Below are 19,101 nucleotides of genomic sequence, written 5' to 3' on the forward strand. Positions count from 1 at the left end.
AGCTAAGTCTTGATATCTCTGTGTAAGTGCATCAAGTGTGTGTCAAGCGGCCTAAAAACAGCAGGGAAAATCAGCTCAGACGCATTCTGAGGATACATTTCCGACACAAAGAAGAAACAAGCAGGGCAAAACAGAGAGAAATTCTTCCAAAATGCGTTCAGGGACTGGCATGCAACCAGGATTGACCACATCTACAGCCCCAGCGGCAGAAGTCATAAGGCTGGACACTCTTGGGGCTGAGACGATTGGTGAGGTTGGGAAAGCAAATGCAGACCCTTGAAAGGAATCCTGCGTGCTCCCCATTCCATGGGTCCCAACTCTCCAGGTTCAACGCAATCTTCCAACAGCGAAAGCACTCATTGGAAACCCAGCGGATGCTACACCGTGGGATCGGGAAAGCTTTCTGAAACTCACCTCAGTTTTCATCTCCTGGTGCTCGTGTTCTCCATTCAGGCCCCCTTACTAACAATCTCCCCACTTGGAGACTCAGCGCCTTTGCATGCCTCTTTCGTACCGTCTGCAATTTGTCCGCAGGATGAACTGCAAGAGGGGGAACCAATGAGAGACTCGCTGGAGGTGTGTGGTCGGGCACATGTCACTCTCATTTCCCATCGCGAAGAAGAATTCACCAAAGGCTCAGCCTGCCACCCCGGATCGACAATAGGGCGTGAAGCCATCCAGCCGTGTTGCGTCCCACTCACAAAAAAGCGACTTGGGAAATGGAGCTCAGGGGCACTGCACTTCCCAAACCTGCAGAGTTCTAAACGATAACTATCGCCCCAAAATATATTGAGGTCAGGCTACGAAGAGGCGTTGAACGCAAGGCAGAACTGCAGGAAACGGATGTCAACGGGTACATCGGAATGGCCCCGATAGCACATGAAAAGCGCCAGAACGTGGACAATGATGCGGTTGGCCAAAAAGGGCGTATGCGTTTTTTCCTGAATATATTCAGGAAAAAACGCATACGCCCTTTTTGGCCAACCAAGCAACCTGGGAGAGCAAATCAGCACTACAAAGAAATCTCTCGCCCCCCCCCCCGGGGCAAAAGGGCCAGGCGAAAAAAGTCTAAAAACCAGAAAGGCAGGGCAGGCCACGGAGTCAAGGGAGCCTTGTTAAGCTGATGGGCGGGATGTCAATGGCCAACAGCCAATCTTCACAAGTGTATCCTCTTTCCCAAAACATGTAAAACACAGAACCACAGAGCATAGGGCACTTCCACACATGGGCGTTGACCTTGGGAAAATGAAAAAATCAACCACACACAGGGACCCCATGGTTGCGGGCTGCTGTCTTGACATGAACCTCGACTCTGGTACACGTTTCATATCCCAGGAAAGAGCCAAGTGGACAAACACAAGTGGACAAGTGGATAAAGACAAGTGGACAAGTGGACAAGTGGTGCTACGTAGGTCCAATGGAGTGTCACTCAGCCATGAAATCCACGTCATGAGGCTGGTAGCAGCATCCTGAGTGGATTTAGGTACGATCATCCTCAGTGAAATAAGTCCCACAAAAAAAGAAACTTATGATATCACTTATCGAGGGAATGTAAAAATCGCTCCCCATGAACTGAATCCCCAAACAGAACAGAGTCACGCTTTTAGAAAACACACTTATGCCTGCTTCAGGGGAAAGGGGAGGTGGGGTGACGCATAAAACTCGAGTTTGAAATGAGCACAGATACCCTTCAGAAAACCGAATATGGAATGGACACGACCTACTCCTTGCTCAATCAACTGGACTCACCAGACCCTGTTCATCGCACAAGTATCTATCCGACTAGTAAGCATCTTAAAAGCTAAGTCTTGAGATCTCTGTGTAAGTGCATCAAGTGTGTGTAAAGCGGCCTAAAACCAGCAGGGAAAATCAGCTCAGACCCATTCTGAGGATAAATTTCCGACACAAAGAAGAAACAAGCAGGGCAAAACAGAGAGAAATTCTTCCAGAATGCGTTCACGGACTGGCATGCAACCAGTATTGACCACATCTACAGCCCCAGCGGCAGAAGACATAAGGCTGGACACTCTTGGGGCTGAGACGATTGGTGAGGTTGGGAAAGCAAATGCAGACCCTTGAAAGGAATCCTGTGTGCTCCCCATTCCATGGGTCCCAACTCTCCAGGTTCAACGCAATCTTCCGACAGCGAAAGCACTCATTGGAAACCCAGCGGATGCTACACCGTGGGATCGGGAAAGCTTTCTGAAACTCACCTCAGTTTTCATCTCCTGGTGCTCGTGTTCTCCATTCAGGCCCCCTTACTAACAATCTCCCCACTTGGAGACTCAGCGCCTTTGCATGCCTCTTTCGTACCGTCTGCAATTTGTCCGCAGGATGAACTGGAAGAGGGGGAACTAATGAGAGACTCGCTGGAGGTGTTTGCTCGGGCACATGTCACTCTCATTTCCCATCGCGAAGAAGAATTCACCAAAGGCTCAGCCTGCCAACCCGGATCGACAATAGGGCGTGAAGCCATCCAGCCGTGTTGCGTCCCACTCACAAAAAAGCGACTTGGGAAATGGAGCTCAGGGGCACTGCACTTCCCAAACCTGCAGAGTTCTAAACGATAACTATCGCCCCAAAATATATTGAGGTCAGGCTACGAAGAGGCGTTGAACGCAAGGCAAAACTGCAGGAAACGGATATCAACGGGTACATCGGAATGGCCCCGATAGCACATGAAAAGCGCCAGAACGTGGACAATGATGCGGTTGGCCAAAAAGGGCGTATGCGTTTTTTCCTGAATATATTCAGGAAAAAACGCATACGCCCTTTTTGGCCAACCAAGCAACCTGGGAGAGTAAATCAGCACTACAAAGAAATCTCTCGCCACCGCCCGGGGCAAAAGGGCCAGGCGAAAAAAGTCTAAAAACCAGAAAGGCAGGGCAGGCCACGGAGTCAAGGGAGCCTTGTTAAGCTGATGGGCGGGATGTCAATGGCCAACAGCCAACCTTCACAAGTGTATCCTCTTTCCCAAAACATGTAAAACACAGAACCACAGAGCATAGGGCACTTCCACACATGGGCGTTGACCTTGGGAAAATGAAAAAATCAACCAGACACAGGGACCCCATGGTTGCGGGCTGCTGTCTTGACATGAACCTCGACTCTGGTACACGTTTCATATCCCAGGAAAGAGCCAAGTGGACAAAGACAAGTGGACAAGTGGACAAAGACAAGTGGACAAGTGGACAAGTGGTGCTACGTAGGTCCAATGGAGTGTCACTCCGCCATAAAATCCACGTCATGAGGCTGGTAGCAGCATCCTGAGTGGATTTAGGTACGATCATCCTCAGTGAAATAAGTCCCACAAAAAAAGAATCTTATGATATCACTTATCGAGGGAATGTAAAAATCGCTCCCCATGAACTGAATCCCCAAACAGAACAGAGTCACGCTTTTAGAAAACACACTTATGCCTGCTTCAGGGGAAAGGTGAGGTGGGGTGACGCATAAAACTCGAGTTTGAAATGAGCACAGATACTCTTCCGAAAACCGAATATGGAATGGACACGACCTACTCCTTGCTCAATCAACTGGACTCACCAGACCCTGTTCATCGCACAAGTATCTATCCGACTAGTAAGCATCTTAAAAGCTAAGTCTTGAGATCTCTGTGTAAGTGCATCAAGTGTGTGTAAACCGGCCTAAAAACAGCAGGGAAAATCAGCTCAGACCCATTCTGAGGATACATTTCCGACACAAAGAAGAAACAAGCAGGGCAAAACAGAGAGAAATTCTTCCAAAATGCGTTCACGGACTGGCATGCAACCAGTATTGACCACATCTACAGCCCCAGCGGCAGAAGACATAAGGCTGGACACTCTTGGGGCTGAGACGATTGGTGAGGTTGGGAAAGCAAATGCAGACCCTTGAAAGGAATCCTGTGTGCTCCCCATTCCATGGGTCCCAACTCTCCAGGTTCAACGCAATCTTCCGACAGCGAAAGCACTCATTGGAAACCCAGCGGATGCTACACCGTGGGATCGGGAAAGCTTTCTGAAACTCACCTCAGTTTTCATCTCCTGGTGCTCGTGTTCTCCATTCAGGCCCCCTTACTAACAATCTCCCCACTTGGAGACTCAGCGCCTTTGCATGCCTCTTTCGTACCGTCTGCAAATTGTCCGCAGGATGAACTGGAAGAGGGGGAACCAATGAGAGACTCGCTGGAGGTGTGTGGTCGGGCACATGTCACTCTCATTTCCCATCGCGAAGAAGAATTCACCAAAGGCTCAGCCTGCCACCCCGGATCGACAATAGGGCGTGAAGCCATCCAGCCGTGTTGCGTCCCACTCACAAAAAAGCGACTTGGGAAATGGAGCTCAGGAGCACTGCACTTCCCAAACCTGCAGAGTTCTAAACGATAACTATCGCCCCAAAATATACTGAGGTCAGGCTACGAAGAGGCGTTGAACGCAAGGCAGAACTGCAGGAAACGGATGTCAATGGGTACATCGGAATGGCCCCGATAGCACATGAAAAGCGCCAGAACGTGGACAATGATGTGGTTGGCCAAAAAGGGCGTATGCGTTTTTTCCTGAATATATTCAGGAAAAAACGCATACGCCCTTTTTGGCCAACCAAGCAACCTGGGAGAGCAAATCAGCACTACAAAGAAATCTCTCGCCCCCCCCCCGGGGCAAAAGGGCCAGGCGAAAAAAGTCTAAAAACCAGAAAGGCAGGGCAGGCCAGGGAGTCAAGGGAGCCTTGTTAAGCTGATGGGCGGGATGTCAATGGCCAACAGCCAATCTCACAAGTGTATCCTCTTTCCCAAAACATGTAAAACACAGAACCACAGAGCATAGGGCACTTCCACACATGGGCGTTGACCTTGGGAAAATGAAAAAATCAACCAGACACAGGGACCCCAAAGTTGAGGGCTGCTGTCTTGACATGAACCACGACTCCGGTACACGTTTCATATCCCAGGAAAGAGCCAAGTGGACAAACACAAGTGGACAAGTGGACAAAGACAAGTGGACAAGTGGACAAGTGGTGCTACGTAGGTCCAATGGAGTGTCACTCAGCCATGAAATCCACGTCATGAGGCTGGTAGCAGCATCCTGAGTGGATTTAGGTACGATCATCCTCAGTGAAATAAGTCGCAGAAAAAAAGAAACTTATGATATCACTTATCGAGGGAATGTAAAAATCGCTCCCCATGAACTGAATCCCCAAACAGAACAGAGTCACGCTTTTAGAAAACACACTTATGCCTGCTTCAGGGGAAAGGTGAGGTGGGGTGACGCATAAAACTCGAGTTTGAAATGAGCACAGATACTCTTGCGAAAACCGAATATGGAATGGACACGACCTACTCCTTGCTCAATCAACTGGACTCACCAGACCCTGTTCATCGCACAAGTATCTATCCGACTAGTAAGCATCTTAAAAGCTAAGTCTTGAGATCTCTGTGTAAGTGAATCAAGTGTGTGTAAAGCGGCCTAAAAACAGCAGGGAAAATCAGCTCAGACCCATTCTGAGGATACATTTCCAACACAAAGAAGAAACAAGCAGGGCAAAACAGAGAGAAATTCTTCCAAAATGCGTTCAGGGACTGGCATGCAACCAGGATTGACCACATCTACAGCCCCAGCGGCAGAAGACATAAGGCTGGACACTCTTGGGGCTGAGACGATTGGTGAGGTTGGGAAAGCAAATGCAGACCCTTGAAAGCAATCCTGCGTGCTCCCCATTCCATGGGTCCCAACTCTCCAGGTTCAACGCAATCTTCCGACAGCGAAAGCACTCATTGGAAACCCAGCGGATGCTACACCGTGGGATCGGGAAAGCTTTCTGAAACTCACCTCAGTTTTCATCTCCTGGTGCTCGTGTTCTCCATTCAGGCCCCCTTACTAACAATCTCCCCACTTGGAGACTCAGCGCCTTTGCATGCCTCTTTCGTACCGTCGACAATTTGTCCGCAGGATGAACTGCAAGAGGGGGAACCAATGAGAGACTCGCTGGAGGTGTGTGGTCGGGCACATGTCACTCTCATTTCCCATCGCGAAGAAGAATTCACCAAAGCCTCAGCCTGACACCCCGGATCGACAATAGGGGGTGAAGCCATCCAGCCGTGTTGCGTCCCACTCACAAAAAAGCGACTTGGGAAATGGAGCTCAGGGGCACTGCACTTCCCAAACCTGCAGAGTTCAAAACGATAACTATCGCCCCAAAATATACTGAGGTCAGGCTACGAAGAGGCGTTGAACGCAAGGCAGAACTGCAGGAAACGGATGTCAACGGGTACATCGGAATGGCCCCGATAGCACATGAAAAGCGCCAGAACGTGGACAATGATGCGGTTGGCCAAAAAGGGCGTATGCGTTTTTTCCTGAATATATTCAGGAAAAAACGCATACGCCCTTTTTGGCCAACCAAGCAACCTGAGAGAGCAAATCAGCACTACAAAGAAATCTCTCGCCAACCCCCCCCCGCGGGGCAAAAGGGCCAGGCGAAAAAAGTCTAAAAACCAGAAAGGCAGGGCAGGCCACGGAGTCAAGGGAGCCTTGTTAAGCTGATGGGCGGGATGTCAATGGCCAACAGCCAACCTTCACAAGTGTATCCTCTTTCCCAAAACATGTAAAACACAGAACCACAGAGCATAGGGCACTTCCACACATGGGCGTTGACCTTGGGAAAATGAAAAAATCAACCAGACACAGGGACCCCAAAGTTGAGGGCTGCTGTCTTGACATGAACCTCGACTCCGGTACACGTTTCATATCCCAGGAAAGAGCCAAGTGGACAAACACAAGTGGACAAGTGGACAAAGACAAGTGGACAAGTGGACAAGTAGTGCTACGTAGGTCCAATGGAGTGTCACTCAGCCATGAAATCCACGTCATGAGGCTGGTAGCAGCATCCTGAGTGGATTTAGGTACGATCATCCTCAGTGAAATAAGTCGCACAAAAAAAGAAACTTATGATATCACTTATCGAGGGAATGTAAAAATCGCTCCCCATGAACTAAATCCCCAAACAGAACAGAGTCACGCTTTTAGAAAACACACTTATGCCTGCTTCAGGGGAAAGGTGAGGTGGGGTGACGCATAAAACTCGAGTTTGAAATGAGCACAGATACTCTTCCGAAAACCGAATATGGAATGGACACGACCTTCTCCTTGCTCAATCAACTGCACTCACCAGACCCTGTTCATCGCACAAGTATCTATCCGACTAGTAAGCATCTTAAAAGCTAAGTCTTGATATCTCTGTGTAAGTGCATCAAGTGTGTGTCAAGCTGCCTAAAAACAGCAGGGAAAATCAGCTCAGACGCATTCTGAGGATACATTTCCGACACAAAGAAGAAACAAGCAGGGCAAAACAGAGAGAAATTCTTCCAAAATGCGTTCAGGGACTGGCATGCAACCAGGATTGACCACATCTACAGCCCCAGCGGCAGAAGTCATAAGGCTGGACACTCTTGGGGCTGAGACGATTGGTGAGGTTGGGAAAGCAAATGCAGACCCTTGAAAGGAATCCTGCGTGCTCCCCATTCCATGGGTCCCAACTCTCCAGGTTCAACGCAATCTTCCAACAGCGAAAGCACTCATTGGAAACCCAGCGGATGCTACACCGTGGGATCGGGAAAGCTTTCTGAAACTCACCTCAGTTTTCATCTCCTGGTGCTCGTGTTCTCCATTCAGGCCCCCTTACTAACAATCTCCCCACTTGGAGACTCAGCGCCTTTGCATGCCTCTTTCGTACCGTCTGCAATTTGTCCGCAGGATGAACTGCAAGAGGGGGAACCAATGAGAGACTCGCTGGAGGTGTGTGGTCGGGCACATGTCACTCTCATTTCCCATCGCGAAGAAGAATTCACCAAAGGCTCAGCCTGCCACCCCGGATCGACAATAGGGCGTGAAGCCATCCAGCCGTGTTGCGTCCCACTCACAAAAAAGCGACTTGGGAAATGGAGCTCAGGGGCACTGCACTTCCCAAACCTGCAGAGTTCTAAACGATAACTATCGCCCCAAAATATATTGAGGTCAGGCTACGAAGAGGCGTTGAACGCAAGGCAGAACTGCAGGAAACGGATGTCAACGGGTACATCGGAATGGCCCCGATAGCACATGAAAAGCGCCAGAACGTGGACAATGATGCGGTTGGCCAAAAAGGGCGTATGCGTTTTTTCCTGAATATATTCAGGAAAAAACGCATACGCCCTTTTTGGCCAACCAAGCAACCTGGGAGAGCAAATCAGCACTACAAAGAAATCTCTCGCCCCCCCCCCCGGGGCAAAAGGGCCAGGCGAAAAAAGTCTAAAAACCAGAAAGGCAGGGCAGGCCACGGAGTCAAGGGAGCCTTGTTAAGCTGATGGGCGGGATGTCAATGGCCAACAGCCAATCTTCACAAGTGTATCCTCTTTCCCAAAACATGTAAAACACAGAACCACAGAGCATAGGGCACTTCCACACATGGGCGTTGACCTTGGGAAAATGAAAAAATCAACCACACACAGGGACCCCATGGTTGCGGGCTGCTGTCTTGACATGAACCTCGACTCTGGTACACGTTTCATATCCCAGGAAAGAGCCAAGTGGACAAACACAAGTGGACAAGTGGATAAAGACAAGTGGACAAGTGGACAAGTGGTGCTACGTAGGTCCAATGGAGTGTCACTCAGCCATGAAATCCACGTCATGAGGCTGGTAGCAGCATCCTGAGTGGATTTAGGTACGATCATCCTCAGTGAAATAAGTCCCACAAAAAAAGAAACTTATGATATCACTTATCGAGGGAATGTAAAAATCGCTCCCCATGAACTGAATCCCCAAACAGAACAGAGTCACGCTTTTAGAAAACACACTTATGCCTGCTTCAGGGGAAAGGGGAGGTGGGGTGACGCATAAAACTCGAGTTTGAAATGAGCACAGATACCCTTCAGAAAACCGAATATGGAATGGACACGACCTACTCCTTGCTCAATCAACTGGACTCACCAGACCCTGTTCATCGCACAAGTATCTATCCGACTAGTAAGCATCTTAAAAGCTAAGTCTTGAGATCTCTGTGTAAGTGCATCAAGTGTGTGTAAAGCGGCCTAAAACCAGCAGGGAAAATCAGCTCAGACCCATTCTGAGGATAAATTTCCGACACAAAGAAGAAACAAGCAGGGCAAAACAGAGAGAAATTCTTCCAGAATGCGTTCACGGACTGGCATGCAACCAGTATTGACCACATCTACAGCCCCAGCGGCAGAAGACATAAGGCTGGACACTCTTGGGGCTGAGACGATTGGTGAGGTTGGGAAAGCAAATGCAGACCCTTGAAAGGAATCCTGTGTGCTCCCCATTCCATGGGTCCCAACTCTCCAGGTTCAACGCAATCTTCCGACAGCGAAAGCACTCATTGGAAACCCAGCGGATGCTACACCGTGGGATCGGGAAAGCTTTCTGAAACTCACCTCAGTTTTCATCTCCTGGTGCTCGTGTTCTCCATTCAGGCCCCCTTACTAACAATCTCCCCACTTGGAGACTCAGCGCCTTTGCATGCCTCTTTCGTACCGTCTGCAATTTGTCCGCAGGATGAACTGGAAGAGGGGGAACTAATGAGAGACTCGCTGGAGGTGTTTGCTCGGGCACATGTCACTCTCATTTCCCATCGCGAAGAAGAATTCACCAAAGGCTCAGCCTGCCAACCCGGATCGACAATAGGGCGTGAAGCCATCCAGCCGTGTTGCGTCCCACTCACAAAAAAGCGACTTGGGAAATGGAGCTCAGGGGCACTGCACTTCCCAAACCTGCAGAGTTCTAAACGATAACTATCGCCCCAAAATATATTGAGGTCAGGCTACGAAGAGGCGTTGAACGCAAGGCAAAACTGCAGGAAACGGATATCAACGGGTACATCGGAATGGCCCCGATAGCACATGAAAAGCGCCAGAACGTGGACAATGATGCGGTTGGCCAAAAAGGGCGTATGCGTTTTTTCCTGAATATATTCAGGAAAAAACGCATACGCCCTTTTTGGCCAACCAAGCAACCTGGGAGAGTAAATCAGCACTACAAAGAAATCTCTCGCCACCGCCCGGGGCAAAAGGGCCAGGCGAAAAAAGTCTAAAAACCAGAAAGGCAGGGCAGGCCACGGAGTCAAGGGAGCCTTGTTAAGCTGATGGGCGGGATGTCAATGGCCAACAGCCAACCTTCACAAGTGTATCCTCTTTCCCAAAACATGTAAAACACAGAACCACAGAGCATAGGGCACTTCCACACATGGGCGTTGACCTTGGGAAAATGAAAAAATCAACCAGACACAGGGACCCCATGGTTGCGGGCTGCTGTCTTGACATGAACCTCGACTCTGGTACACGTTTCATATCCCAGGAAAGAGCCAAGTGGACAAAGACAAGTGGACAAGTGGACAAAGACAAGTGGACAAGTGGACAAGTGGTGCTACGTAGGTCCAATGGAGTGTCACTCCGCCATAAAATCCACGTCATGAGGCTGGTAGCAGCATCCTGAGTGGATTTAGGTACGATCATCCTCAGTGAAATAAGTCCCACAAAAAAAGAATCTTATGATATCACTTATCGAGGGAATGTAAAAATCGCTCCCCATGAACTGAATCCCCAAACAGAACAGAGTCACGCTTTTAGAAAACACACTTATGCCTGCTTCAGGGGAAAGGTGAGGTGGGGTAACGCATAAAACTCGAGTTTGAAATGAGCACAGATACTCTTCCGAAAACCGAATATGGAATGGACACGACCTACTCCTTGCTCAATCAACTGGACTCACCAGACCCTGTTCATCGCACAAGTATCTATCCGACTAGTAAGCATCTTAAAAGCTAAGTCTTGAGATCTCTGTGTAAGTGCATCAAGTGTGTGTAAACCGGCCTAAAAACAGCAGGGAAAATCAGCTCAGACCCATTCTGAGGATACATTTCCGACACAAAGAAGAAACAAGCAGGGCAAAACAGAGAGAAATTCTTCCAAAATGCGTTCACGGACTGGCATGCAACCAGTATTGACCACATCTACAGCCCCAGCGGCAGAAGACATAAGGCTGGACACTCTTGGGGCTGAGACGATTGGTGAGGTTGGGAAAGCAAATGCAGACCCTTGAAAGGAATCCTGTGTGCTCCCCATTCCATGGGTCCCAACTCTCCAGGTTCAACGCAATCTTCCGACAGCGAAAGCACTCATTGGAAACCCAGCGGATGCTACACCGTGGGATCGGGAAAGCTTTCTGAAACTCACCTCAGTTTTCATCTCCTGGTGCTCGTGTTCTCCATTCAGGCCCCCTTACTAACAATCTCCCCACTTGGAGACTCAGCGCCTTTGCATGCCTCTTTCGTACCGTCTGCAAATTGTCCGCAGGATGAACTGGAAGAGGGGGAACCAATGAGAGACTCGCTGGAGGTGTGTGGTCGGGCACATGTCACTCTCATTTCCCATCGCGAAGAAGAATTCACCAAAGGCTCAGCCTGCCACCCCGGATCGACAATAGGGCGTGAAGCCATCCAGCCGTGTTGCGTCCCACTCACAAAAAAGCGACTTGGGAAATGGAGCTCAGGAGCACTGCACTTCCCAAACCTGCAGAGTTCTAAACGATAACTATCGCCCCCAAATATATTGAGGTCAGGCTACGAAGAGGCGTTGAACGCAAGGCAGAACTGCAGGAAACGGATGTCAACGGGTACATCGGAATGGCCCCGATAGCACATGAAAAGCGCCAGAACGTGGACAATGATGCGGTTGGCGAAAAAGGGCGTATGCGTTTTTTCCTGAATATATTCAGGAAAAAACGCATACGCCCTTTTTGGCCAACCAAGCAACCTGGGAGAGTAAATCAGCACTACAAAGAAATCTCTCGCCACCCCCCGGGGCAAAAGGGCCAGGCGAAAAAAGTCTAAAAACCAGAAAGGCAGGGCAGGCCACGGAGTCAAGGGAACCTTGTTAAGCTGATGGGCGGGATGTCAATGGCCAACAGCCAACCTTCACAAGTGTATCCTCTTTCCCAAAACATGTAAAACACAGAACCACAGAGCATAGGGCACTTCCACACATGGGCGTTGACCTTGGGAAAATGAAAAAATCAACCAGACACAGGGACCCCAAAGTTGAGGGCTGCTGTCTTGACATGAACCTCGACTCCGGTACACGTTTCATATCCCAGGAAAGAGCCAAGTGGACAAAGACAAGTGGACAAGTGGACAAAGACAAGTGGACAAGTGGACAAGTGGTGCTACGTAGGTCCAATGGAGTGTCACTCAGCCATGAAATCCACGTCATGAGGCTGGTAGCAGCATCCTGAGTGGATTTAGGTACGATCATCCTCAGTGAAATAAGTCGCAGAAAAAAAGAAACTTATGATATCACTTATCGAGGGAATGTAAAAATCGCTCCCCATGAACTGAATCCCCAAACAGAACAGAGTCACGCTTTTAGAAAACACACTTATGCCTGCTTCAGGGGAAAGGTGAGGTGGGGTGACGCATAAAACTCGAGTTTGAAATGAGCACAGATACTCTTGCGAAAACCGAATATGGAATGGACACGACCTACTCCTTGCTCAATCAACTGGACTCACCAGACCCTGTTCATCGCACAAGTATCTATCCGACTAGTAAGCATCTTAAAAGCTAAGTCTTGAGATCTCTGTGTAAGTGCATCAAGTGTGTGTAAAGCGGCCTAAAAACAGCAGGGAAAATCAGCTCAGACCCATTCTGAGGATACATTTCCAACACAAAGAAGAAACAAGCAGGGCAAAACAGAGAGAAATTCTTCCAAAATGCGTTCAGGGACTGGCATGCAACCAGGATTGACCACATCTACAGCCCCAGCAGCAGAAGACATAAGGCTGGACACTCTTGGGGCTGAGACGATTGGTGAGGTTGGGAAAGCAAATGCAGACCGTTGAAAGGAATCCTGCGTGCTCCCCATTCCATGGGTCCCAACTCTCCAGGTTCAACGCAATCTTCCGACAGCGAAAGCACTCATTGGAAACCCAGCGGATGCTACACCGTGGGATCGGGAAAGCTTTCTGAAACTCACCTCAGTTTTCATCTCCTGGTGCTCGTGTTCTCCATTCAGGCCCCCTTACTAACAATCTCCCCACTTGGAGACTCAGCGCCTTTGCATGCCTCTTTCGTACCGTCGACAATTTGTCCGCAGGATGAACTGCAAGAGGGGGAACCAATGAGAGACTCGCTGGAGGTGTGTGGTCGGGCACATGTCACTCTCATTTCCCATCGCGAAGAAGAATTCACCAAAGCCTCAGCCTGACACCCCGGATCGACAATAGGGGGTGAAGCCATCCAGCCGTGTTGCGTCCCACTCACAAAAAAGCGACTTGGGAAATGGAGCTCAGGGGCACTGCACTTCCCAAACCTGCAGAGTTCTAAACGATAACTATCGCCCCAAAATATACTGAGGTCAGGCTACGAAGAGGCGTTGAACGCAAGGCAGAACTGCAGGAAACGGATGTCAATGGGTACATCGGAATGGCCCCGATAGCACATGAAAAGCGCCAGAACGTGGACAATGATGCGGTTGGCCAAAAAGGGCGTATGCGTTTTTTCCTGAATATATTCAGGAAAAAACGCATACGCCCTTTTTGGCCAACCAAGCAACCTGGGAGAGCAAATCAGCACTACAAAGAAATCTCTCGCCCCCCCCCCCCGGGGCAAAAGGGCCAGGCGAAAAAAGTCTAAAAACCAGAAAGGCAGGGCAGGCCAGGGAGTCAAGGGAGCCTTGTTAAGCTGATGGGCGGGATGTCAATGGCCAACAGCCAATCTCACAAGTGTATCCTCTTTCCCAAAACATGTAAAACACAGAACCACAGAGCATAGGGCACTTCCACACATGGGCGTTGACCTTGGGAAAATGAAAAAATCAACCAGACACAGGGACCCCAAAGTTGAGGGCTGCTGTCTTGACATGAACCTCGACTCCGGTACACGTTTCATATCCCAGGAAAGAGCCAAGTGGACAAACACAAGTGGACAAGTGGACAAAGACAAGTGGACAAGTGGACAAGTGGTGCTACGTAGGTCCAATGGAGTGTCACTCAGCCATGAAATCCACGTCATGAGGCTGGTAGCAGCATCCTGAGTGGATTTAGGTACGATCATCCTCAGTGAAATAAGTCGCAGAAAAAAAGAAACTTATGATATCACTTATCGAGGGAATGTAAAAATCGCTCCCCATGAACTGAATCCCCAAACAGAACAGAGTCACGCTTTTAGAAAACACACTTATGCCTGCTTCAGGGGAAAGGTGAGGTGGGGTGACGCATAAAACTCGAGTTTGAAATGAGAACAGATACTCTTGCGAAAACCGAATATGGAATGGACACGACCTACTCCTTGCTCAATCAACTGGACTCACCAGACCCTGTTCATCGCACAAGTATCTATCCGACTAGTAAGCATCTTAAAAGCTAAGTCTTGAGATCTCTGTGTAAGTGCATCAAGTGTGTGTAAAGCGGCCTAAAAACAGCAGGGAAAATCAGCTCAGACCCATTCTGAGGATACATTTCCAACACAAAGAAGAAACAAGCAGGGCAAAACAGAGAGAAATTCTTCCAAAATGCGTTCAGGGACTGGCATGCAACCAGGATTGACCACATCTACAGCCCCAGCGGCAGAAGACATAAGGCTGGACACTCTTGGGGCTGAGACGATTGGTGAGGTTGGGAAAGCAAATGCAGACCCTTGAAAGCAATCCTGCGTGCTCCCCATTCCATGGGTCCCAACTCTCCAGGTTCAACGCAATCTTCCGACAGCGAAAGCACTCATTGGAAACCCAGCGGATGCTACACCGTGGGATCGGGAAAGCTTTCTGAAACTCACCTCAGTTTTCATCTCCTGGTGCTCGTGTTCTCCATTCAGGCCCCCTTACTAACAATCTCCCCACTTGGAGACTCAGCGCCTTTGCATGCCTCTTTCGTACCGTCGACAATTTGTCCGCAGGATGAACTGCAAGAGGGGGAACCAATGAGAGACTCGCTGGAGGTGTGTGGTCGGGCACATGTCACTCTCATTTCCCATCGCGAAGAAGAATTCACCAAAGCCTCAGCCTGACACCCCGGATCGACAATAGGGGGTGAAGCCATCCAGCCGTGTTGCGTCCCACTCACAAAAAAGCGACTTGGGAAATGGAGCTCAGGGGCACTGCACTTCCCAAACCTGCAGAGTTCTAAACGATAACTATCGCCCCAAAATATACTGAGGTCAGGCTACGAAGAGGCGTTGAACGCAAGGCAGAACTGCAGGAAACGGATGTCAACGGGTACATCGGAATGGCCCCGATAGCACATGAAAAGCGCCAGAACGTGGACAATGATGCGGTTGGCCAAAAAGGGCGTATGCGTTTTTTCCTGAATATATTCAGGAAAAAACGCATACGCCCTTTTTGGCCAACCAAGCAACCTGAGAGAGCAAATCAGCACTACAAAGAAATCTCTCGCCAACCCCCCCCCGCGGGGCAAAAGGGCCAGGCGAAAAAAGTCTAAAAACCAGAAAGGCAGGGCAGGCCACGGAGTCAAGGGAGCCTTGTTAAGCTGATGGGCGGGATGTCAATGGCCAACAGCCAACCTTCACAAGTGTATCCTCTTTCCCAAAACATGTAAAACACAGAACCACAGAGCATAGGGCACTTCCACACATGGGCGTTGACCTTGGGAAAATGAAAAAATCAACCAGACACAGGGACCCCAAAGTTGAGGGCTGCTGTCTTGACATGAACCTCGACTCCGGTACACGTTTCATATCCCAGGAAAGAGCCAAGTGGACAAACACAAGTGGACAAGTGGACAAAGACAAGTGGACAAGTGGACAAGTAGTGCTACGTAGGTCCAATGGAGTGTCACTCAGCCATGAAATCCACGTCATGAGGCTGGTAGCAGCATCCTGAGTGGATTTAGGTACGATCATCCTCAGTGAAATAAGTCGCACAAAAAAAGAAACTTATGATATCACTTATCGAGGGAATGTAAAAATCGCTCCCCATGAACTAAATCCCCAAACAGAACAGAGTCACGCTTTTAGAAAACACACTTATGCCTGCTTCAGGGGAAAGGTGAGGTGGGGTGACGCATAAAACTCGAGTTTGAAATGAGCACAGATACTCTTCCGAAAACCGAATATGGAATGGACACGACCTTCTCCTTGCTCAATCAACTGCACTCACCAGACCCTGTTCATCGCACAAGTATCTATCCGACTAGTAAGCATCTTAAAAGCTAAGTCTTGATATCTCTGTGTAAGTGCATCAAGTGTGTGTCAAGCGGCCTAAAAACAGCAGGGAAAATCAGCTCAGACGCATTCTGAGGATACATTTCCGACACAAAGAAGAAACAAGCAGGGCAAAACAGAGAGAAATTCTTCCAAAATGCGTTCAGGGACTGGCATGCAACCAGGATTGACCACATCTACAGCCCCAGCGGCAGAAGTCATAAGGCTGGACACTCTTGGGGCTGAGACGATTGGTGAGGTTGGGAAAGCAAATGCAGACCCTTGAAAGGAATCCTGCGTGCTCCCCATTCCATGGGTCCCAACTCTCCAGGTTCAACGCAATCTTCCAACAGCGAAAGCACTCATTGGAAACCCAGCGGATGCTACACCGTGGGATCGGGAAAGCTTTCTGAAACTCACCTCAGTTTTCATCTCCTGGTGCTCGTGTTCTCCATTCAGGCCCCCTTACTAACAATCTCCCCACTTGGAGACTCAGCGCCTTTGCATGCCTCTTTCGTACCGTCTGCAATTTGTCCGCAGGATGAACTGCAAGAGGGGGAACCAATGAGAGACTCGCTGGAGGTGTGTGGTCGGGCACATGTCACTCTCATTTCCCATCGCGAAGAAGAATTCACCAAAGGCTCAGCCTGCCACCCCGGATCGACAATAGGGCGTGAAGCCATCCAGCCGTGTTGCGTCCCACTCACAAAAAAGCGACTTGGGAAATGGAGCTCAGGGGCACTGCACTTCCCAAACCTGCAGAGTTCTAAACGATAACTATCGCCCCAAAATATATTGAGGTCAGGCTACGAAGAGGCGTTGAACGCAAGGCAGAACTGCAGGAAACGGATGTCAACGGGTACATCGGAATGGCCCCGATAGCACATGAAAAGCGCCAGAACGTGGACAATGATGCGGTTGGCCAAAAAGGGCGTATGCGTTTTTTCCTGAATATATTCAGGAAAAAACGCATACGCCCTTTTTGGCCAACCAAGCAACCTGGGAGAGCAAATCAGCACTACAAAGAAATCTCTCGCCCCCACCCCCGGAGCAAAAGGGCCAGGCGAAAAAAGTCAAAAAACCAGAAAGGCAGGGCAGGCCACGGAGTCAAGGGAGCCTTGTTAAGCTGATGGGCGGGATGTCAATGGCCAACAGCCAATCTTCACAAGTGTATCCTCTTTCCCAAAACATGTAAAACACAGAACCACAGAGCATAGGGCACTTCCACACATGGGCGTTGACCTTGGGAAAATGAAAAAATCAACCACACACAGGGACCCCATGGTTGAGGGCTGCTGTCTTGACATGAACCTCGACTCTGGTACACGTTTCATATCCCAGGAAAGAGCCAAGTGGACAAAGACAAGTGGACAAGTGGACAAAGACAAGTGGACAAGTGGACAAGTGGTGCTACGTAGGTCCAATGGAGTGTCACTCCGCCATAAAATCCACGTCATGAGGCTGGTAGCAGCATCCTGAGTGGATTTAGGTACGATCATCCTCAGTGAAATAAGTCCCACAAAAAAAGAAACTTATGATATCACTTATCGAGGGAATGTAAAAATCGCTCCCCATGAACTGAATCCCCAAACAGAACAGAGTCACGCTTTTAGAAAACACACTTATGCCTGCTTCAGGGGAAAGGTGAGGTGGGGTGACGCATAAAACTCGAGTTTGAAATGAGCACAGATACTCTTCCGAAAACCGAATATGGAATGGACACGACCTATTCCTTGCTCAATCAACTGGACTCACCAGACCCTGTTCATCGCACAAGTATCTATCCGACTAGTAAGCATCTTAAAAGCTAAGTCTTGAGATCTCTGTGTAAGTGCATCAAGTGTGTGTAAAGCGGCCTAAAACCAGCAGGGAAAATCAGCTCAGACCCATTCTGAGGATAAATTTCCGACACAAAGAAGAAACAAGCAGGGCAAAACAGAGAGAAATTCTTCCAGAATGCGTTCACGGACTGGCATGCAACCAGTATTGACCACATCTACAGCCCCAGCGGCAGAAGACATAAGGCTGGACACTCTTGGGGCTGAGACGATTGGTGAGGTTGGGAAAGCAAATGCAGACCCTTGAAAGGAATCCTGTGTGCTCCCCATTCCATGGGTCCCAACTCTCCAGGTTCAACGCAATCTTCCGACAGCGAAAGCACTCATTGGAAACCCAGCGGATGCTACACCGTGGGATCGGGAAAGCTTTCTGAAACTCACCTCAGTTTTCATCTCCTGGTGCTCGTGTTCTCCATTCAGGCCCCCTTACTAACAATCTCCCCACTTGGAGACTCAGCGCCTTTGCATGCCTCTTTCGTACCGTCTGCAATTTGTCCGCAGGATGAACTGGAAGAGGGGGAACCAATGAGAGACTCGCTGGAGGTGTTTGCTCGGGCACATGTCACTCTCATTTCCCATAGCGAAGAAGAATTCACCAAAGGCTCAGCCTGCCAACCCGGATCGACAATAGGGCGTGAAGCCATCCAGCCGTGTTGCGTCCCACTCACAAAAAAGCGACTTGGGAAATGGAGCTCAGGGGCACTGCACTTCCCAAACCTGCAGAGTTCTAAACGATAACTATCGCCCCCAAATATATTGAGGTCAGGCTACGAAGAGGCGTTGAAGGCAAGGCAGAACTGCAGGAAACGGATGTCAACGGGTACATCGGAATGGCCCCGATAGCACATGAAAAGCGCCAGAACGTGGACAATGATGCGGTTGGCCAAAAAGGGCGTATTCGTTTTTTCCTGAATATATTCAGGAAAAAACGCATACGCCCTTTTTGGCCAACCAAGCAACCTGGGAGAGTAAATCAGCACTACAAAGAAATCTCTCGCCACCCCCCGGGGCAAAAGGGCCAGGCGAAAAAAGTCTAAAAACCAGAAAGGCAGGGCAGGCCACGGAGTCAAGGGAGCCT

The sequence above is a fragment of the Kogia breviceps genome, chromosome 6 (assembly GCF_026419965.1).
Source record: "Kogia breviceps isolate mKogBre1 chromosome 6, mKogBre1 haplotype 1, whole genome shotgun sequence".
Taxonomy (NCBI): domain Eukaryota; kingdom Metazoa; phylum Chordata; class Mammalia; order Artiodactyla; family Physeteridae; genus Kogia; species Kogia breviceps.